The sequence below is a fragment of the Panthera uncia genome, chromosome A2, assembly GCF_023721935.1.
Source record: "Panthera uncia isolate 11264 chromosome A2, Puncia_PCG_1.0, whole genome shotgun sequence".
In the NCBI taxonomy this organism is placed as follows: domain Eukaryota; kingdom Metazoa; phylum Chordata; class Mammalia; order Carnivora; family Felidae; genus Panthera; species Panthera uncia.
In genome coordinates this window covers 93,446,033-93,469,587 of record NC_064816.1, presented here as the reverse complement: position 1 = coordinate 93,469,587, position 23,555 = coordinate 93,446,033, and positions in this window count along the sequence as shown.

Sequence of the window (23,555 nt, the reverse complement as noted above, 5' to 3'; positions counted from 1 at the left end):
AGGAGGCCACAACGTTAGTCAATTATCACTTGCATCTTTTTTCCAGGCACTTTAGAGATCAATTTCAGGGTAATCTGATCCCACAGGCAATCCAATTGGTCATCTCTGTTGTTTCTGGATTGCAAGATTAAGCCTAGTGTAAGGATGCTCCAATACACAGCCCTCTTTTACCTTTCTATTTATTGCCAACCATTGCTAGAAGCATTGAATCTTGCGGCTTTAAAAATATTATATTGAATCTCTTCTACAATATTCCTATTCAGTGACCATCCTAGCTAAGGGTTCCACTGACTGTAAAAAGTTCTTTCTCATGGAAAGTGAAGTTCTGCTTTGCCATGCTGTCATGTTCTGGACTGCTTAGTTCTACCCTCTTGGTATGTAGTAGGATTATAAGCTCTCTACCACATGACAGCCCTTGGAAGGCTGAAAACAGTTGCATTTAAGAAAATGAGAGATTCCTTCCCTCACTTTCTGGTTAGATTCAAAATAATAGTCATAAGCTTCCTGCTTTACTTAAGCTTTACATAAGCTTTCCAGTTCCTTTAGGTCACCAACTTCATCTACTTCACACATGGGCTCATTTATACCTCTATGTCACGGTAAAGTTAGGAAAACCCAAAACACACTAAGGTATTTCACAAGGAAATTTAATATAGGGAGTTGGTTAAACAGGAGTTGGAGGATTTAAAAATAAAGCAAAAAGCACCAAGATACAGAGGGAATAACTGTAGAATACAGCTATCACTCTAGGGCTGGGGACCCTCAGGGGAATCCAGTGTTTGGGAGAGGGGTCTTGCAGAGCAGGGATCGAAGAAATGGTGCTGTCTGAACTGTTTCTAGTTTCTCTCGAAGTTGAAGAGGAACTTTGTGGAGCTGACCTTCAGACTTCTGAGGAGAGGTGCTAGGCTGCTGTCACACCTCATCCACTGAAGAAAGAGCCCTGTGACACCAGCAATCAGACAACTGGGAAGATGGTGGTGCTCACTGGTGCTGACCCCTCAGTAGCTTGGAGGAGGGCCTCTGTTAAGCTGGGGCTCAGCACTTGAGTTTGGGGAGCTGCCTGCCTAGTGATTTTATCCCTGGGGAGAGGGTGATGACCCTGGTTCTGAGAGTGCTGAAGAAGGCCAGAGGCTGAATCCAACAGGAAGAAGAAATAACCTTCTCCCATTTTCTAGTCTTCGGTCTCCCTCCAGGGCATCCTATTGGCAGAACCTAGCAGGACAACAACTGGTAAAGGAGAAATACATGTTGCAGACCTCTGGCCCATTTCCCAAAACAGAGTAAGGAATAAAGAAGGATGAAATTTGGAACTGAGACAAAATGGCCCAGAAAATTACTTATAAAAACTCATTTTTCTTAACTTAAATAGAAACTCAAATAAAGATGGATCAATTTCAATTATATTTTCAGAGAAGGATTAAATTTTTAATAGGAATGTTAGCCTATTTATTCATACGAAGTCACACAGGAAGAGTTGCTCCATCATCCCAATTTATTTTACTTGGGTTTTTTGTTGTTGTTGTTTAACTTTCCTGTAAATCAAATTTTCTCTAGCTTGAAGATTATGAATTTCTTCTTTGGAGACTTCTTCATGTCTCAAATGTATTTCCTCTAGTGTCTAATTTCATGGAATAAAGAATATCAGAGTACAAGTTAACTGCTAAAACTCAAATTACCAAAATAGAAACTCTACAGACTAACTCGCTCGGGAGGTTAAAATTGAAGTAAAATTAACACCACTGACCTCATTCAAAACTTTCCTTGTCAGAGTGCTAAGGATGAAAAGGAAAATATATTGATGTCGACATACAGCCTCCTCTGAAAAGTGACACAACATCTTCTCATATAATAGCCTTGATTTTCTCCTTCTTGGTGGGAGAAAGCACTGACTATAACTTCATGCATTTGGTGTGCAAAGAAAGAAAACTTTACCTTTCTCCAAATTATTCTAAGGTTTTCTGGACTGAGGACCATGGAGGCAGGTGAAAGATGAGGAAAGCAACTTCCTGATCTTGAAAATGCTTTCATTTTTTTGGTATAAAATTAAGAGCACTAGTCTAGGAATTTGTGTTGTCTATTTCTCGCCCTGGTTCTGCCATTTGAGACTGAGACCATTTGTAAGCAGCTCTTTGAGCCTCAGCTTCCTCTATTTGACAGAAGAATATGGGCAATGATCTTCAAGGTTTTTTAGTTTTAGTAGTCTGAGAAAAAGCCATTCTAGAATGTTCTTGATTTTGTTTTCTCTTTTAGAAGTAGGGGGTTGGGGAAAGAGAAGAGGGGAAGAACTGTAATGACTGATAATAATAATAATAATAATTATTATTATTACTGTTTCAATGTTAGTCGTCCCTCTTCTTTCTGAGTAGCAATGAACTCTAGAGTTGAAAGTCCATGTGACATTTTAGAATCAGACTTTGGTTTTAATTCCAGTTCTGTCTTATAAGTTGTGATCTTTGATATTACATGACATCACTGGGCCAAAAAGTCTCTTCTATGAAAGAGGGATAATAAAATCAGTCCAAGATCTTTTTGAGGAGAACATAAGATGATAAATATGAGATCGCCAACATGATCCTTCATACCGATAATATTAATAAAATGGTTAATAGCAATTGCCAACTAATCATCTTGCCTGTGCTTCTCTGGTATACTGGCATGCAGCGTTATCAAAGCTATTCTTTGCCTACTCGCTTCCATGCTGGCATGTGGCCAACTCACACAGAGTGTGGCCCAAAGCGTGTGCCAGCGCTGCTACATTTACATCAGCCTAGATTTCTTTCCGAGTCCCTGTGTGCGCGCATGCATGCACAAGCATGTGCCCTTAGTGGACAGCTGGCAAGGTGATCTTCCCTCTTCTGTTGTCTTCCATTCTCTAATACGTAAGAATTCAATAAGACTGGTCTTTTTCTGCTGTAAAACAAAGATAAACTCAAATTCGTCTTAAAATCAGACTAGTTATCCATGTGTAAGGATAAAGAAATTATTGGCATTGTCGTTTTGGAGATTGGTGAGGCTATGGAATAAAATACGGGAGTTTAAGGAGTAAAAGATTCTTTCTACCTCTTCTAAACCACATCTCCGAACAACACAAAATTATAGGATGATTTACTGATGAAACTTCATTATGAGATAGATTCTTTTGCTCTCTTTTTTTAAATTAACATCTAGTAATAGTATTACATAAATATGTAGGTAACTGAGACCAAGAAAGGTTAAGTGTCCTATTTCAGGACACTAGTGAGTTTAGGCAACGCTAAGAATGGAAAGTCCTTCTGGGTTTATTTTTCAAATTCCAATGGCTTAACCTTTTTGAGGGATGTGGTGTCTGTCCCAGCCGCTTTTGCAGTGGGCCCCCAGGCTCACAGCCCTTTATGTTTCAGTGCAACAGATGGCACCAAACAACGTGTGCCTTCTTGGTGAACCCCCTTCCCATGCTGGTACCAGGCTCCGTAACAGCAGGCGCTGATCAGAGCCTAATGTGCTGATCACAGCTCGGGCTCCTTGTTTTCTTAAAGCACAATGTCTCTTTGTCCCCACCCCCCCATTTATTCTGAGCCCTTCAGCAGCTCAGCACAGCAAGCTTGACAGGACCTGTCTTCCTCTACTGTTAATTTCACAGCCGGATGAGTAGAAAGGTAATTTATATGGGTCAGTCAGATTTAAAATGCTGCTATGTCTCCTGACGAGGTGGAATGAGAGGATTTAAAAGAATTATTAGTGTGGTCCAGAGCGGCAGTCTGTGGTTTCTTCGACACAGTCCTATACCTTTTCCATTTGGTAAATGCCCCACGTGGCCTCCACATGTTGACTGTGGATTACAACCAAGATGAGAAGCAAGCCACTGGGGGAAGATTTTTGTTTTCATTTATTTTTAATTAATTGCAAACTTCCTCTTTCATTTGGCTTGCCACGCTCTGCAGATCCTGGTGACACAGGAGCTCTGCCAGCATTAGGAGCCGCTGTGCCGAACTGTGAGCGGCTTAAAAGTACCAGCCAGCTGCTTTGCACTCAATCCTCAGGGAAGGTTTGAAATAAATTTGCATGCTTGGAATTCACCTTCAAAAATGATCCAGTTGATGTTGCTGAAATCCATCTTTCTCCTTCCTTAAATCTCTCCTTAAATTACAATGTTTGTAATTACAAATTATTATTCAAAAGATAGTTATTAATTTTTAGGGGATAAATAGAATGTCTATGTGAAAGTCATAGAGAGTTTTTCCTGCCCTTCAGATCTTTACTGAAATCCCTGTAACTAGTAGTTTATATAAGGAAGGGATGATGTTTAACAAAAGAGCCAAAAATAAAAATAAAAAAAAGAAAGAAAGAAAGAAAAGAAAGAAAGAAAAAAAAAGAAAAAGGGGGAAAAAAAAGCAAGCCACGGTGGGAGAAACCCCAGGGGCTTGAGAATCAGTTACATCTCTTTTGAGGTCAGACAGATGTGGGCTGCATCTTCTGCTGCTGAATAACTATGTGATCTTGGGCAAAATTATTCAACAACCCCAAATCCTCAGATTTTTCATCTGTAAAATAGTTGTAAAAACTAAATATGATTACCAAAATGACACATCTTGTACCTCTGTTGCATATTCTATACGTGGTAGCACTTATTAATATAATCTAACAAAAACAGAAGTACAAATTACCAAAATGTGGAATCTATGTGTTTTAAAATATAAGTTGAAAGTTTTCTGTTTCAATAAGATGGAGGATAATAGAGACACGCTCTGGCTACAAACACCTAGAAAATGGGAACATATACAATAATAATGATAGCAACAACAACAAAATTATTGGATATCTGAACCCCTAAAACAGAAGTAGAATTCTCCCCATGAGTAATAACTGAAGAAAGAACTAGAAACCTGAATGGCAACTAGAAGCCCTGAGTGGGCTAAGCATTCCCTGCCTTGGGAGGGACATATGGGTCCCTGGGAATCCAGATGCTTTGGTCTGAACACCTAGATGGAGTCCAGAGAGGGGGCCTTGGGCCCAGGCAAGGAAGGAAAGGTAACACTGAGACTGCCGCCTAAGGACAAGTCCCTTCAAGTGTTTTGAGTCTAAATGAAAAGGTGGCCTTAAAACAAAACAAAACAAAACAAAACAAGACAAAACAAAACAAAACAACAAACAAACACCCAGTTAGGCAGCATGGGGAGATAACAAAATATTATAGAAGCTGAGTAAAAATGAAGACATCTCCCTGGGAAATCATGAGCCCTTGTCTTTGCTTCATTGGAGCTTAGACACGATTTTACAATTCTCTGGGAAATTCCAAGCCTAGAAATTTACATACAATTTGCCCCCAAATTAAGTAAAATCTAGTGAAATAACAAAATGAATAAAACAGAGAAAAAAAGGGGGGATGATAGTGTCAATAGAAGCAAACACTGGTTCTTTGAAAAGACAAAATAGGAAGATTTTGAGCAACAATAAAAAAGAAACAGAGTGTGGGCAGAGGTAAATCATATTTGGAACAAAAAGGACAATTGCAGATTGAATGTATGTGTGTGTGTGTGTGTGTGTATTCAGAAACTATATGGAGATAAATTTGAAAGCTTTAGTCAAAAAAATAAAATTCTAGAAAAATTACCAAATTTACCAAAATGACTACACAGAAGATGAATAGTTTTATAACTGTGAAAGAAATTGAATCATAGTTACAAATAAATGCAAATAAAGTTAATCAAACAGAGGGTTTTACAGCCAAGTTCTACACATTTAAGAAAGATATATAATTACTTTTTTAGATAAACTCTTCCAGAGAGTAGAAAGAAGATGCTTTAGCACACATGGAATGAGTGCAGTAAACATTGGAAATCCAAACTTGTCAGAATTGTAGTACCACAAAGGAATACTGTTGGCTGATATCATTTGTGACAACGATGCAAAATCGTAAATGAAATATTCATAAAACAAATCCAACAGTGTATTAAAATGGATAGCATGTATTTCATTTTAGAAATACCAAGATGGTTTAAATTAAACAAATCTATTAATTTTATTCATTATATAAAGAAATTGAGGTTGAAAAACATAAATATCTCAACAGATTAAAACCATGATTTGATACAATTCAGTACCTATTCAGGGTAAAAAAAAAAAAAAAGCAATCCAGACATTTAACCAGAATTAGAATTGGAAGATAATTCCTTAATCTGGTAGACTTTTGGTTGATAGAATACCAACCAAAAACTTACAGCAGAATTATATTTAATGGGGAAACATTACAAGTTCTATTAAATTCCTTGTAAATGATGCTTGCTATCACTACATTTTCATTTTGTACTGGAGACTTTAGCCAGTGCAGTAAGACAAATTAATTATTTAAAACTTTTTAAATGTGAAAAAATCAGAAAGAAAAAAGTAGACTTTGCTCATGATATAACCGTCTCAGAGAAAAATGTAGGAAAGGGGCACATGGATGGCTCCGTGGGCTAAGGGTCTGGCTCTTGATTTCAGCTCAGGTCATGATCTCACAGTTGTGAGATGGAGCCCCACACTGACAGCACGGAGTCTGCTTAAGATTCTGTCTCTGCCTCTCTCTCTCTCTCTCTCTGCTCCTCCCCCACTTGCTCTCATGCTCTCTCTCTCTCAAAATAAATAAATAAATATTTTAAAAAAGAAAAGAAAAATGTAGGAAACTACAAGCTATTAGTACCAATAATAGTTCATCTAGATTTCTAGATATAAGACCAACGTACAAAATCAGTAGTGTATGTTCATATCCTTCATAAAATGTAGTAAATGTACCTAAAGGTAAATATAGCAAGAGAAGTGCAATATCTTTATGAAGACAATTACAAAATTTTACTTGAAGGACGTAAAAGAGGAGTTAAATTCACAGAGAGAAGACATGTGCAAAGATTGGAAAACTTAATATTAAAAGGATGGTAATTCTCTAATTAACGTATAAAATAAATTTAATTTCACAGGACTTTATAAGATGACTCGAAATGTCACACAAGAGTAAGAAGCACTGAGAATGGACTAAAATAATTTTATGGAAAGACATGAAGAATAAGACACCAGGAGAAGAAGGAGAATAAAAAGAAGAGACCTATCCCAGGAGAAGTAAACTTTTATATTATCATATTAAACGAAACAGTGTTACTGACATGGAGGGAGTTCAATGGAAAAGAAGGGAGTGCCTAAAGACACTCATCCCTATGTAGGAACTTCGTGTAAAGTGGAGTAGCCTTACCAATGTAAAAGGGAAATTTGGGCTGGTCTGTAAATGGTATTGGGACAATAGGCTAGTCCATAGAGAAAAGAATGCTAGATTCCTACTTAATACTATACACAAAAACAAACTGCAGATGGACTGAATACTAAATGTAAAAATCAAAACTTTAAAAATTTCAAGAAAGAATACAGAATAATATTATATGACTTCAGGATAGAGGTATTACTTAAACAACAAAAGCGGCACCTGGATGGCTCAGTCGGTTAAGCCTCAGCTCAGGCCGTGACCTCACGGTTCGTGGTCAAGCTCTGTATTGACAGCTCAGAGCCTGGAACTTGCTTCGGATTCTGTGTCTCCCTCTCTCTCTGCGCCTCTCCTGCTTGTGCTCTGTCTCTCTTTCTCTCTCAAAAATAAATAAAACATTAAATATTTTTTAATTTAAAGAACAAAGAATAGCAAAATAAAAGAAAACCGTGATAAATTTGACTTCATTAAATTAAAAACCTGTGCATGTCAGAATACACCATTAACAGAGCTAAATAAATAAATAAATAATAAATAAAACAAAACAACCTACACTGAGAAAAGATATTTTCCATATATATAAGTAACAGAGGAATAGTATTCAGAATACATAAAGTCTTCTATAGATCAATAAAGAAAAGAAAAACAATCTTTTAGAAAATGGGTAAAGGATACGAAAAAGCAGTTTGTAAAAGGGAAAAGTGGAGTGCTTTATACATATATGAAAATACACTCAACTTTGTTGTTATATAGGGAATGCAAATTAAAATAGTAGTAGAAATAATTTCATCCCCAAGAGATAAGAAAGACAAGTCTGATATCATCAAATGTTGGTACGCGTGTAGGGAAACAGGACTTAGGTAATGTCAGCAGGAGAATAAATTGTCACAACCACAATTTCCACATGTTGTGGAAAACAGTATTTCATTAATGAGTATGCATGGAAACACATGTATCCTAAAATTTTATTTCTAGTTATACGTCTTAGAAAAACTCTCACATGTGTACACAAGGAGTTGTACTTCAAAATTTTCATTGCAGGACTGTTCACAACTGTGAAAAAGTGAAAACGATCTAACTGTCCCTTCTAGAGGACTAGAGAGGTAAGTTGGGTTTACTTATGCAAGGAATACTACACAGCAGTTCAAATGAATTAACTAGATCTACATATACCATTATCAAAAAAACCTCATGAATCTTTAATGAAAAAAGCAAGTTATAAAAAGATACAGGCACTAGTAGTATCAGTTAAAATAAAATTTAAAAACACACCAAACAACAACATGCATTATTTATGCATCCATGCATATGTGGTAGAAGGGAATAACTTAAAAGGCAAAGATATATACATACTTTATCAGGGTGGTATCACTCAAAGAGAGGGGAAGGATGGCACACTGCTGGTGAACTTTATCTGTGCCTGTATGTTTTACATCTTTAAAAAAAGTCAAACAATAAAGAGACATAATAAGCAAATGTGATCGAACAACGTATTTTGAATACGGTGGGGAGATATGTGAAGTTATGCCTTTTCTATATTTTTGTATTTGAAACATTTCAGAATTGGAACCAAATTTTTCAAAAGATAAATAGCCAAAATATTTTATATATTTCAGATGAAGCTAAGTGCCTCACTCTTCTATGGAGGGTTTGATGTGCCTCCAGTCCCCATCATCATCAGTCTTTGAGAATCAGTGACAAGCATAGAATGGAATTGTTACCTGCCATTATTTTGTTACAATTTACTGCTTGTAATTTTTGTTATCAAAGTAATAGCATTTTCATTTTCCCAATTTGGAAGTATATTCTGATATTAATTATGCTTCTTAAATCTGAGCTTGCCTTTTGGAAATGCGTATATATGCTCTTTCCAACCCCATCTCACCTCATCCAATTGGGAATCACAGACAAAAAGAATTAGCAGTACACATACATATTTTTTGGAAAGCTCATTAACAGAGTCTAAGAGATAAGGGGACAAGTGTCAGAATTGGAGCCAGGAGTCCTAGCTGGCTGTAACTGTGGAACTATTTTCTTAACTTTTCTGTGCTTTTGTTTCTTTATCTTTAAAGTGGAGGTGTTGACTTACCACTAAATCCTTTCCAGCTCTAAGGTTTTGTAATTTTATGAAACACATGAGTGAAGTCAGTTATAAAACTAAATGGTGATTGGAATATATGAACTGAGGAAGAGCCAAAGGACTCCTCCGTGTCCCAATATCTCTTCCTCTGTCTTTGCCAGCGTGTCACTGTTTCAGATTAAGGTACTGAAGGCTGAAATTTGAAAGCAACTGTTCATGTAAATGTCTTGGTAGAAATAAATTTTAAGATAAGTATGTCAATTCCTGGCTTCCTAAAAGATTCTGGGACACAGGGCTGGTAGTTTTGATGAAGGTGAGCCAGGATTGAGCCAGAATGTTGAAAGCACTGCCTTAGGAAGGATCCTTGTCCTTTAGAAGGATGCATAAGGCACTGTATGCTTGGGAATAATGGATCCTGAATAAGGGAAAGAGTGGACAGAGGAGGGTGGAGCAGAACCAAAGACAGCATTGTCACAAGTTCACAACAGCAGCTCTCAGTCACCTCTTAAATTCCAGCTGATGAAAGAACTGCTTGTCCGAGGGCTTGGGGGCCATCCCAACAGGTCATGACTCCACAGGGAAGAGGCACTGTAGTAGCTACCAGCATTGCTGCAGCCTCAACTCAATATCCATCAGGAGGGGGAAGACCATGCACCCTGTGGGCTGAGCAATACCACCTCCAGGCATTATGGCTCCTCCACCTAGGATGAGACCACCCATAGGCCCACCAACTGGGCTTCCCCCTGCTCGAAGGATGCCAATAGGCATGTCCCTCCAGGAATTAGACCCCCTCTACCAGGAATCAGAGGTCCACCAAGACCCTAGAATACTGTTGATCCTTCTTAAGTCACTTTCCCCCCTGCAATGTGTCTTGTGAAACTGTGTAAAGTATGGGCTTTAGTTCCCTCTTTGCTGCAATTAAAAAAAAAAGCTGTTTGTTTTATGTAATGAGGAAGGGTGTTTCAAAATCTTTGGATCTGTGATAGAAGTGGTATTCTTATCTTAGGATGAAGTTGAAGAGGAGCCATTATTAGTCAAATGGCTGAAGAAAATATCCCAGTGGGTATGCCTCTTCACCAGTTCAGGGATCCTGGAACAATACCTACCCAGAACTTAGTGCTCAGTTAGAGTTACATTCAAGTTACGTTAGATTTAATAAAAAGCTGGGGGAAAAGAAGTTCATAAACTTAAACAATGAACAATCTATTCTTTTATCATACAGGAACTTCTGAATTGGTGTGGAACTTTTCAAGGATTCTACAGGAGTGATTTAAATGTAATTTCCTGGAGTCTTAATTGCTAATTATTTTAACTAAGAGTTCTAAATGAAACATTCTCTATTTTGAAAGCTTTAAAGAGTTTAAAGCAATTGCTGTCATTGGAAATGTGTTTAGTATCTGTTCTCAGGAGTGGAATCTAATCAGCCACGTAAGCATGGTGACCTCAGAAATACAGCCAGAAGCATCAGCTTTAATTGTATTGAGAACTCAAAGTCCACCTGAGTGCGATACCACTTCAGATGGGTGCAAAGTTTTGGAACTTAAACTTCAGTGAATTCAAATATGGCCTTAAAATTTCTTTTCTTGACACCCAGATCTGGTCTATAGATCAACTCTTGATAAAAAATAAAAATTGAGATTGATGATTTGCAGGTAAGACAGCCACACAAGTCAGTTTTCTTTTTTCCTGATCATACCCTAAATGCCATTCTTTCAGTTAGTTCTGCCTCTTCTTTGCCAATCTCACATATTATATGTATATGTAAATACAGTACTTATAATAGTCACTGCCTACCAAGTATAAGCATTTCAATACTTAAGACCACATAGCTCAATCAAATGCTTTCAGAAGGTAGATAACTAACCCATTCTGCCATTTTTTAAATGTCCTGCTAAAATTTTATATTCCCACATTTAGGGCCCCAAAGAATTTTGTAGTAAAATGTTTGAGCTACTATAACAAGAGGTTGAGCAGAATTTTAATTTTTGCTCTGAGTTGCAGCAAGTCCCAAATCTGTGGAGGAAAGTTACCAGTTACCTAGAATTCTGAATGCAAGGAGCCAACAGTTGCTGGCACCAGACAACTTTCTGCAGAAAAGATACCTTACCAACACAACTCTCCCTACCCCTAATCAACAGAAGAGAACTTTTGTGAATTCCCTTTTGGGAAACTCAGTGTTCCTGAGGATGGCTGCACCTCACTTACATTTTGTTTCCCGGTTGGATTTTTGCTTAGCCAGTAGACTTGCTACCTACCCCTGTACTGCTGAAAAGAAAGAAAAGGCAATTTGGGAGAGAAGTGACAGAACCCACAGATAAAGTGTGAGCTGGGTCTAAGATACATACCCTAGTTTTTCCTAATCCAACATTTCCTGGTTCTAAAAGTTGTCTGGACAAAGTAGATGAGTTGGGGGCTGTAAGTATGCCAGACATGCTAAGCTTCAAGGCGTAAATGGACCAGATCACGGACGATCTGTTGGGCATCTGCCAGTAGTCATAGAGTTCCCATCCAAATATTATGGGGATGTCTATCAGGAGGCTCACTGTCTTTAGTAGTGAGGCATATTGGAGCTATCATACATCCTCATGGAGCCCACAGACAACAAGCAAGAATGGCAGTCTTGAGCAAACTGGTATGAAATGCAACCTTCCCAGTCAGGTGACATAGCATGTTCTCTCTTCCAGGGGTAACACCCTCTTCTTTTCCATGGCCACTCTCCTAGTTTAATCTCTCTCTGTCATTCTCACCACACCAACAGATTTTTAATCGTTTTCTGTGCACCTAGACTAGTTGTTCCATGTGTCATTCTCCAAACAGCTACTAGAATGATCTTAAGAAAGGCAAATCTAATCAAGTCACTTCCCAGATTGAAATTCTCTGATGGTTTCTCATGTTACCATTAGGATCATTCAGACCCCTTAATTAGCTTTCCTGGTCACTCTAACCTCATCTCTTGGCCACGATGAACTTCTTTCAGTGTATCCATATTGCCAAAGGACTCTCTTTCACTTCCAGTCTTTCATAGTATCTTCTATTCTGCCGGAGACACTCCTCCCTCAGATACCGTACCATGCTTTGGACCTGCTAAATGTCACTTGACCTTCACCTGGCAGATGAAATGTAACTTCCTAACAGTACACCTGACCATTAATTCCTGTGTCATTTGCTGCTCTCTCCCAGGTAGAGTTGAAAACCTGCTGCTTATTCACCAGCCTATCCTGTCCCAGGGTATATACTCAATAGATATTTGCTGAAAAAATAAGAGTTAATTGGGGACCATTAATCCGTGGGCACTAAAAAGATAAAGTCAGTTACCTTAATCAGATCAAACCTGGGCCTTCTGCCCACACCATATTAACATCTGACTCAGAGCAGATGCTAACATTATATCAAGGTATCAACAAGAGAATAGTGAATATAATCCATAATTTTTTAAACAACAAGTAAAAGCAAAAAACTTAAATCTTGTAACAGAGAAACTTCTGCTGACAGTAGTGCCTCATATACCTTTTCTCAAACTCGAACTATTCAAATTGTATTATTATTTATTTCCAACCTTTTCTTTATCTGTTAACTTGAAAATCATCTCCTTGTTCTCATTAATTTTTTTTTCTGTGAGTGCAGGGAAAACAGGCACTTTATGAAATATTCATATTTAAATTTAGAGGCTAGCCTGTTAACTTTCTAGGTAGATTTGCCCAGTTTAGCAACTCCTCTCCTTGGGCTATCCAGGTCTCTCCTAACCAACAACTCCATGCAAATGTGTTCCCTTAAACTCCCCAGGAATATTCACCTTTGAAAAAGAAAAGTCAGGTTAGGTGTTTTGGTTACTCCATTAGTTGGCTAAGGCTGCTGTAACAAAGTACCACAAACTGAGTGGCTTAAACAAGAGAAATGTATTGTCTCTGTTCTGGAGGCTGGAAGTCAGAGATCAAGATCGACATCTTGGATGTCCTTTGGCCTGCAGAAGCATCACCCTGACCTCTGCCCTCATCTTCATATGGCATTCTTTCTGCATGTGTGTCTGTGTCCAAATTTCTCTATTTATAAAGATACCAGTCATATTGGATTAGGGGCATACCCTACTGCAGCTTGACCTCTTCTTAACTAATGACATCTACAAGGATCCTATTTCCAAATAAGGGCATATTCTGAGGTCCCAGGGATTAGGATTTCAACATACATGTTTTAAAGGGACATAATTCAACCCATAACAGTTAACAAATAACAGAAACTTTTACTTAAGTGAAAAATAGAATTCACTGAAAAGGAACAAGGCAGTTTTGAAAGGTCTCAGTGATGGGGACTGCTCGAGTCTATCCCAGGCACTGCAGCTGGGAAGAGTGGACTCTGTTTCTTCCCTCTTTGGACAACTCAGCTTAAGATTCAAAATCCTAGGAAAGTTCAACTGGCCAACCTTGGGTCATATGCCCACTGCTCGGCTGGTGGAGGTGGGATAGTGGTGGTTACGATAATGAGGGGAAGTTTTGGCAGGAGGAGTCTCTTGGGTTTCCGTAGCAGGAGGACAGGTACTTGGGCTTGCTGTTCTGCCCACAAGGGAGGGGTGAAGTTAATTCCTCTAAAGAAATATGATACCTGGATATGTTAGGGAAAATGGTTGCTATACAGCCAAAAAGAAAAGAAAAAATTCTCCATTTTTTTTTCAAAAAGAGAAAGCAAACTCAAAAGGAATAGTTTCTTCCTTTCTGGTGTGAACGTGAGACCCAATAACAGCCAAGTATGAAGATCTTTTTAGGCAAATGCAAATTGGAGCCTTTTGATCATACTACATACCGACTTTTTTTTCTGATGCTATCTCTTTAGAACAGGTTCTTTTCTATTAGAATAGGCCATCTTTAGCGGGGCTCAGTATATGTCCATCAGTATATGTCCATCTTTTGTGATAAAGATTTTCTGGAAGGGAAGCGATAGGCATTAGGCTTTTGAGTTTTGCTTTTTCATACTAATCCTTGGACCTAGAGGGGCTCTCAGTGTTTACATACAGGAAGCAGAACCAATCCTAGATAAAATGCAGTCTGAATGCCTCTCAGCCCCAGTGACTCAAAAGGTCTTTATCTATTGCGTGTGCTAACTTACCCACCCCCTGCTCCCTGAAAGTGAAGGCTCTAGTTTATCTTCTTAAAATAGCAGTGAGATTAAGGGCATGGACTTGGTTCTGTGGGATAGGCCAAGCTGAATAACATACTTCCTCTGGATCTCATGACCCTCTAGTGTGAAATGACAATGATACCTCACAGGGGATAACACTCTCACAGGGTTTGTGTGAGACTAAGGGCAGACATGTTTGCCAAGTGCAACGCAATCAGCCCGAGAATGTGCATTTCTGTGGTGACAAGTCAGGTTGTGTTAACATTTACAATCAGATTTTGCTGGCCAGTTACTTCCATCTTCAAAATCATGGTACCTCACACCTTGTTTTCTTCCCTACAAAAATCCATCCACATGTTTCTAGAATTCCCAGGGCAACTTCTCATGTGCCTGCAACAGCTGCCAGCTTCTTCTTTGAGGATATATCGTTGATGACATTTGTCTGTTAGCTTCTGAAGGAAGACAGCTCTTCCTCTGCTGCTTTTGCTCATGTTTGCTGTGAAGGCACTGCTTCTACCCTCTATGTATACACTGTCAGTTTGACCCTTAGATTCTTTGGACTTCTTGAATCTGGCTAAAAGTACTATATATTCTCCAGGGGATGTAGGATTTGGAAAGTGAAATGAAATGTGTGAGTTACAGCCTCTTGTAGCACCATGCTGACCATGTAATGAACACTTGGGGTTGTTTGATAGACCACTGGAGGAGCACCATCAACACTTGTAGCTCCCCAAAATGTGAGTTGGCAAGATTGGAAGGTTTTATTGGATTAGCTCAAGGATCAGTAAATTTGAAAATTTACTTGGGAGATTAAATAATCTTTTATTGTGATTGCTCTTATCTTTCCACTCAAATCTTCTCTAATAAAATTTCTACTGCAGCCAGTGAAAGTAGCGAGGAAGATTATAGTTTTGAGAGTTTTGGAAATGTGCTCACATTAGACATTCACTATAAACATCAAAACTCAAAACTCTGTAAATAACTGTGAATGATTTCATGAGGCTCTTGACTCTGCCCAAACTGGCAATCTGTACTCTCTCTTCTTATTTGTGCTGTCCCCCAAAGTGCCTGACATGCACAGGCGTGGCCTTTGCGCTCCTTCCCCTTACACTACCGTGGTCCCTCTGCTTATTTAGGCTACTCTCCCTATGTACATTCCTCTGCCCCGAGAAAGTTTCCTTGCTGTACATCTCACTGCCCATTCTGTCTTAGTCACTTTATCTGATAATCTTTGTTAGGAGTACATAAGAGGCTCCCAGATAATACTGGAAGGTCTACTCATTTTTTATGTTTATTTTTATTTTTAAAATCTAATCCCCAGCTTCCCAAGCCTCCCTCATCTACCTGCCATTTTCACAATTTTGTCAGATCTAAGTAACCTTTTCACTGTATTTTTCTTTGAACCAACTCTCATCTTAAATGTATATTTTAGCTTTTATCCTCAGCAATAATACCTGACCATGAAAAAAAATGGCTTTGAGCTGTAAGTTATACAATTTCTAATACACACAAAAATCATAAATAGCTGTTAAAAAAGATCCTTTGTATACCATCTGTAATCATGTGGCTCTAGCAGAACCATCCTTAGTCTCTGTCAGTGTTATCCAGCAAGACTTTGTGATGAAAGAAATATTCTAAATTTTTACTGTTCAATATGGCAGCCACTAGCTGCATATGGCTATTGAACACTGGAAATATGACTACTGCAACCGATGAACTGAATTTTTAATTTAATTTAACCAATTTATATTAAGAGAGCCACCATGTGGCTGGTTAGTGGCTACTATATTGGGAAACACAGGTCTGTGGTGTAAGGTGGTTGGATTAAATTATCTCTGTTTTTTTCCAGCTCTAAGATGAAAAAAATAGAAGGGCTTCCATAAGTAGGAATATCTGTGTAGACAGAAGAGAAGGGTACTGGGACTAGAACTTTTGGGTAAGAGGAACTTTGTCAATATGGCTAGCAAATATCACAGTACTTGATTAAAACAAAATTACCAAAGGGTGGTAACTTTCATCAATTCTCAAGTCATCTCATAAAGATGGTGGTCTTGATGATAGAAACATAAGATTTAAGGGGCCTTGATAAATTACAGTTGGAGTTTTCTAGTCCCCTTATAACAACAATTTATCCAGGGCTCATTGTGTGCAAAAACAGTTTATGAGAAAGGGATGCAGACCCCAGAAGCAAAACCCCTGGCGTGTGGTCAGGGCCTTCTGGTCAGGGATACACTCTAATGAAAGTTGTAGTTTGTACAGCTTAGAAAACTTTCAAGCACAGTTCTTTCTCCAACTTAGTTTCAACTTGAACAAACACAAGAGCACTTGTACAGAAAAATTCTCCTCCAAAGTGCACTCTTCTGGTGATTACCAGCAGGTCCACTGGCAGCAGCTGGATTGAGTGTCTGAATCAGCCTAGCTGATTACCTTAATCACCTTAATCATAGAATCTACTCTCCCTGGAATGGTCTCAACATGGAGAGTGGCAGAACAGCCACTCTAAGCTGAAAACTCCTCGTTAGAACATATTCTGATGCTTTTAATGAAGAGGTTACAATTTATATTAGGGACAAGATAATTTCAAGGCCTTGCCAATCTTTTGCTAGTTCTTTTATTAGTAATGAAGAGTTTTCCAAGGATGTTTTGTTTAGAATACTGGGCACATCCTTGAGAGGTGTTGCTGATGTCCCAAGGTGAGTGTCTCTTCCCCGACTGCTCATTAACAGCTTAAATCAGTACGTGGGACTTTTTCTTCTCTAGTCCTTCATTTTGAAGTCCCATTAATCCACATATATTTGGGAAGGGGGACTGGAGCTTGATACCCACTCCCAGAATAAGAACATTCCTCACTGTGAATCCTTGAAATGGGTCACTCAATAGACATACCACTCCACTGGGTTCAGACTACCCGAAGATTCAAGGTACTGTACCAGGTTTATTATTTTCATTCTTTTAAAAAAATAGTACATCAGTATACATGGAACAGCAAACTACAAAGCAATATGATGCATTCGTGCCAGGAACAATATCATTGTAATTTTTATATCTTCTCATGGTTGTATGGGTTTGAGTTTGTGCCAGTAAGCCATCAGGGGCTGTTTGTTTTCTTCTGGCACTGCCTTTTGGTAAAAGTCACCACAGAAATATAGTGATAGGGCTATGCTGTATTGTCTAAACAGCTAGATTTTTAATAGGCATGGCTAAAATTTAATGATTGTTTATAATAAATGACCACTTAACTGAAATAATAAGCAACATTAACTAATCTTTAATTACTAATTTTCAGGGGCGCCTGGGTGGCTCAGTCGGTTAAGCGTCCGACTTCGGCTCAGGTCATGATCTCGCGGTCCGTGAGTTTGAGCCCCGCATCGGGCTCTGTGCTGACAGCTCAGAGCCTGGAGCCTGTTTCAGATTCTGTGTCTCCCTCTCTGTCTGACCCTCCCCCGTTCATGCTCTGTCTCTCCCTGTCTCAAAAATAAATAAATGTTAAAAAAATTAATTACTAATTTTCAGACAAAATTTTAGAGTATTACATATTAAATTATGAAATAAACAATATTTTAGTTATAGATAGGGCTAATTTATGATCCTTACCAGAAAAATTAATTGCCCATAATGATTAAGAACATTGATCTTGGAGTCAGGAAGACCTGACTTCAAATGCTGGTGTCTGAATTCCTTCTTCTGTAACCTTAGGTAAGTTTCTAAAACTGTGTTTTTCCAGTTTATTTGTCTAAAAATGGGGTAATAACATATAACTCATAACATTTTCTGTAATAATTAAATAAATATATGTAAAGTGATTAGGATGATCTCTAGCACATAGTAAAAACCAAAGAAATGATTTAACTAATTAGCAGTAGTATTATGCTTTTTAAATCAGTCCTTGAGAATCTCTATTATCCAAAATTGGTTCTAATTTTTAAATTTCAGACCATTTAGCTTTCAGAACATTCTAGAACACATTTACTTAGAATAGTGAACACTTACAAAACACTATTTGGCTGTCAACTCATTTGATCATCAGAACAACCTGATGATGTAGGTACTCTGATCATGCCCATTTTACAGATGACAAAACTGAAGCACAGGGAGGATAAATAACTTACTTAAAATTACCCAGATCATCTTAACCGAACCAGTATATAAACCAGGCAGCAGGGTTCCAAAATTAGTGCTTTTACCCACTAATCTATACTATCTTTTAGGGCCAGAAGCAAAGGTTGATTTATAATTATAATTATAATATGTAAATTATATAATATATACATAATTATAATGTATTATCATTATAAACAAAACATATCAATGGTTAAAATTTTTTTAAGATTTTTCTTTTAGAGAGAGGGAGAGAGAGAGTGCACACGTGCACCTGGGGAGAGGGGCAGAGGGAAAGAGAAAGAATCTTAAGCAAGCTCCACACTCAGCGCAGAGCCTAACCCAGGGCTCAATCCCACGACCCTGGGATCATGACTGGAACTGAAATCAAGACTCAGATGCTTAACCAACTGAGCCACCCAGGCATCCCTATTGTTAAAAAAATTTTAAGCCTATATAAATCAATGATGAAATTTTCAGTACTCCTTCAACAGGGATTACCACAGCATAATTTGCTCCTCCCAGCCCCTTTGAATGAATGTTCTTATTTGGGATACTCTCTGCACTTGAGATTTAAAATTCATTTTTTTTAAGTTTTCTTGAATAAGCTGAAGTTTGCTTCTGATAAAGAAATTATTTTTCTTCCCAACCTTTGAGCTGTAATCATAAAGTAAAAAAAAAATTCGTTTGTTTGTAAAAATCATCCTGTAAAGAAAACCAGCATCTAGTGCCAGGAACATTAAGGGAGAGTGGAAAAGTTAAGAGAAACTAATTGTTGTTCATTTGAAAATTAAAATTTTAAACCAACTAAAAATGGACTGGAGAGTCTGGCAGTGACCTGACTCTGTGATAGAAATGGGTCTAAGAAACCCCCACATTATGTATACACCAGAGGAATGAGTTCTAGGTGCTGTAAAAACTGAAATTTGAGGAAAAGTGTATGCCATTGTAATATTTAAAAATGGGGGGTCCTGGGTGTCTCAGTCGGTTGAGCATCTGATTTTGGCTGAGGTCATGATCTCACAGTTTGTAGGTTCGAGTCCTGCATCAGGCTCTGTGCTGACAGCTCAGAGCCTGGAGCCTGCTTTGGATTCTGTGTCTCCCTCTCTTTCTGCCCCTCCCCTACTCACTCTCTCTCTCTCTCTCTCTCTCTCTCAAAAATAATTAAAAATATTTTTTTAAATAAAAAATGTGGGGAATTCCTTTTTTTTTTTTAATTTTTTTTTTTAACGTTTATTTATTTTTGAGACAGAGAGAGACAGAGCATGAACAGGGGAGGGGCAGAGAGAGAGGGAGACACAGAATCTGAAACAGGCTCCAGGCTCTGAGCTGTCAGCACAGAGCCCGACGCAGGGCTCGAACTCACAGACTGTGAGATCATGACCTGAGCTGAAGTCGGACGCTTAACCGACCAAGCCACCCGGGCACCCCAGAAATGTGGGGAATTCCAAAGTATATATTCCTGAAGTAACAGATCTTGTGGGTAAATATATTTTAAAATATTTAATTAGGATATGGGGTGCCTGGGTGGCTCAGCCGGTTGAGTGTCTGACTTCGGCTCAGGTCATGATCTCACAGTTCGTGAGTTTAGGCCCCACATCGGGCTCTATGCTGACAGCTCAGAGCCTGGAGCCTGCTTCAGATTCAGTGTCTCCCTTTCTCTCTGCCCCTTCCCTGCTCATGCTCTATCTCTCTCTGTCTCTCAAAAATGAATAAACATTAAAAAAATTTTAAAAATATATAATTAGGATAATTATATCTGCATATATTTTATATTTTATTTTTGTAAGCAACTTCATACTGTATCTCCCTGTTTCATTAAGTCTTCTACAAGCTCTTTTTAACAATTTTCCTTATGAAAATTAGAGTGTTTCTGTTTTGCATTATTACAAAAACTTCAATGAGAATTACTCTTGTTCATGAATCATTTCACATCATTTATTGCCTATGATAGCATTCTAGTCATTCAACTACTGAGTGGAAAGCTCTAAACTTCAGTGCCCAAATCATTTTTCACAAAGTTATATCCATTTATACTTTTGCTGGACAAAACTAGTTTTCCTATATCACTGCAGCTTTGCCAGTTTTGAATATTCTCAAGTAATTATATTTCATCTTTTAATTTGCAAATTATTAAAAAATGGAATTGGCCATTGAACCTATTTATAGGTAGTTTCCTTCTGAGTATTATCTGCATATGTCTATATTTCAGTTAGGATGTTAATAAATTTCTTGGTAATTTGTATTAGCTCTTTCTATATTAAGGATATATACATTTTAACTTTTTGGAAATATTCTCCCAAGTTTCTCATTAAACTCTCAATTTAAGTTTGCTTATGACTTTTTTTCCATGTGTTTCAAAATCAAAATATATAGTCCTTATTCATAAATATCAAACCACATATTACATTTGCTTTAATAAGGCATATATTAACTTATTTTAATATTATATTTGTTTTAATAATTTATTTAATAACTTTAATTTCATATTTACTAATCACAGTAATAAGAGGACAGGCATAGTCTTCTAGACTAGCATTATCAGCAATTAGTATCAAGTACTGAAGGAAGAACACATGGAATGCTTAAAAGTGATCAGAAGTTACTAGGATAAATCCAGCATATTATGAAAAAGACATATATACTTTTCTTCCCATCACCATTCTTACTAATACCTTATTATTTCTTTTTTTTTTTCTGTTGCATCCACATTCAAACTGCATTACAAAATCTTTTGTATATATAATGGAATATTATTCAACCTTAAAAAATAATCCTGCCATTTGTGATAGCATGCTGAACTTGAAGGCATTATGCTAAGAGAAATAAGCCAGACACAGAAAGACAAATACTGCATAGTATCACTTATATGTGTGGAATGAAAAAAAAAAAAGAAGTCCAACTCACAGAAACAGGGACTAAAAAGGTAGTCACTAGGGGCAAGGGAAAGGAGAAATAGGGAGCGGTTGGTAGAGGAGTATACACTTTCAGCTATAAGGTGAATGAGGTCTGAGGATCTAATGGAAAACATGGTGACTATAGTTGATAACATTGCATTGTATAATTGAAATTTGCCGAGAGTAAAACTTAAATGTTCTCACCAAAAGACAAAAAAGGGAGAAATATGTGAGGTGATGGATGTGTTAAGTGACTGGATGGGGGATCCTTTCACAACGTATATGTATATCAGATCATCACAACGTACACTTTAAATATCTTACAATTTTATATATATCAGTTCTACCTTGATTAAGCTGAAATTGGAAAAAAAAAGAGTAGTTCTGGGGATCTAATGCACAACATGATGATTACATTTGACAATAGTGTATTATATACTTGAAAGTTGCTAAGAGAGCTCTTACATGTTCTTACATGTTCTTACCACAAAAAAGAAATAATTATGTGAGGTGTTAACTACTGCTACTTGGTAATCATTTCTCAATATATAAGTGTATCAAATCAACACATCAACTGAAACTTATATGTCAACTGTATTTCAGTAAAGCTGAAAAAATCTTTTCTAGAATATGTCTACATTAGATTGAAATACCAGAACTTCACTATCCTGCTTTTTCTGTGATTCCATTTCTTCTGTACTGCTTGTGTTAGAAGAAAATACAAGGGGGGAAAAAGCCCTTCAAGTTTTCCATTGCATTTGAAAAGCAAATTAAATATCCCGACGGCTCTCCCCCATGGGACAGGATGGGGTTATTGTTAGCATAGTGCGTGTCACTCTGTACATGAACCTTGCATCCATAATTCCCCCATGTGCTTTGAGAATAAGAACTTTTGACATGAAAAGCTCTGCAGAGATGGCTCATTATTTTGTTTCTGTTTGAAAATGAGGTGAGGGTTGTGACCAAAAGAAGATAGCACTTTGAAAAAAGAAAATCGCTCAGTTTCAGCAGGACAACACCTGGATCAGCTAGAGAGAGAGAGAGAATGGTAATCTTGACAAATAGAATCCATGAACGATCAGATGGGTGCTGTGTCCCACCAGAGCTGGCCAGAAGGTAACAGATGTTGGTGACAGTTGTCACCATCTTGTTCTACTCTCGTCTGACCTTCAAACTGGATGCTCTTTTCTGTCCAGCTCTCTGCTCAGCTGCTCTGCACTCAGCTCTGGTGCACTGTAGGCAGAGGACACTGGGTGGTAAGCTTTTTAGCAGGAAAAGCACAAACGGCACCAGACTGTCCTCTTGTTTTAGGTGTGAGTCCAAGAGTTTCCTTCAACTTTTTCTTCCCAGATCCTCAACTTGCTTTCACGAAGGCCCGGGATGAATATACTAATGTCTCTTCCTCATGGGGAAAATTGGGCTGATTAAAATAATACTGCAGGTTAAATCTTATTTTTTTTGAGACATTTTGTTCTGCATTTGTTCAAAGTCTTAAAGGAGCATTTTCAGTGTTGATTCACTTGGTGCACAGCAATATAAACCTGGCAGTATCGGTATGGTGTAATACTCATTTCCTCAAGAAGATGTTGACCTACTATATTCCTTCCTACTGGGACAGAGCTAAAGAGATGCAGAAATTCACCTTAAAAACACGTACTTCAGTAGCTATGTGTCCGGAGCCTCACTCTTTCAGCCTCTGGCACATCCCCAACGTGGTGATTTTGCCTACACAGCCTTTCTCGTGCTGTGCAGATTCTTCTCTGATTGCATTTATTCTGTCAAGCCAATCAATGGTTGGCAGGAACATATTTCTACTGTATTTTACCAGTTTTCCAGGTAATATTATTCATTCGACAGCCACTATTAGCCTAATGTACTATTGCCATCGGGAACCAAAACAGAGAGAAAAATATTCTAAAAGACAACTCATTAAACACTCACTTCTTCCATGAAGACTCTCTCAGCATCACCAGCTACAGGCTATCCCTTAACACATTTCCCAAACTGCCAGATCATAACCACCATTTGGTGCACTCTCTTTAAATACATATTGCTGGACCCTTCCCTTGGACAACACTATTTCAGTGGGTTTGTAGTGGGGCCCACAAATTTATACTTCAAAAAGTCCCAAAACACATTAAACACATCGTATTAAAAATAAACA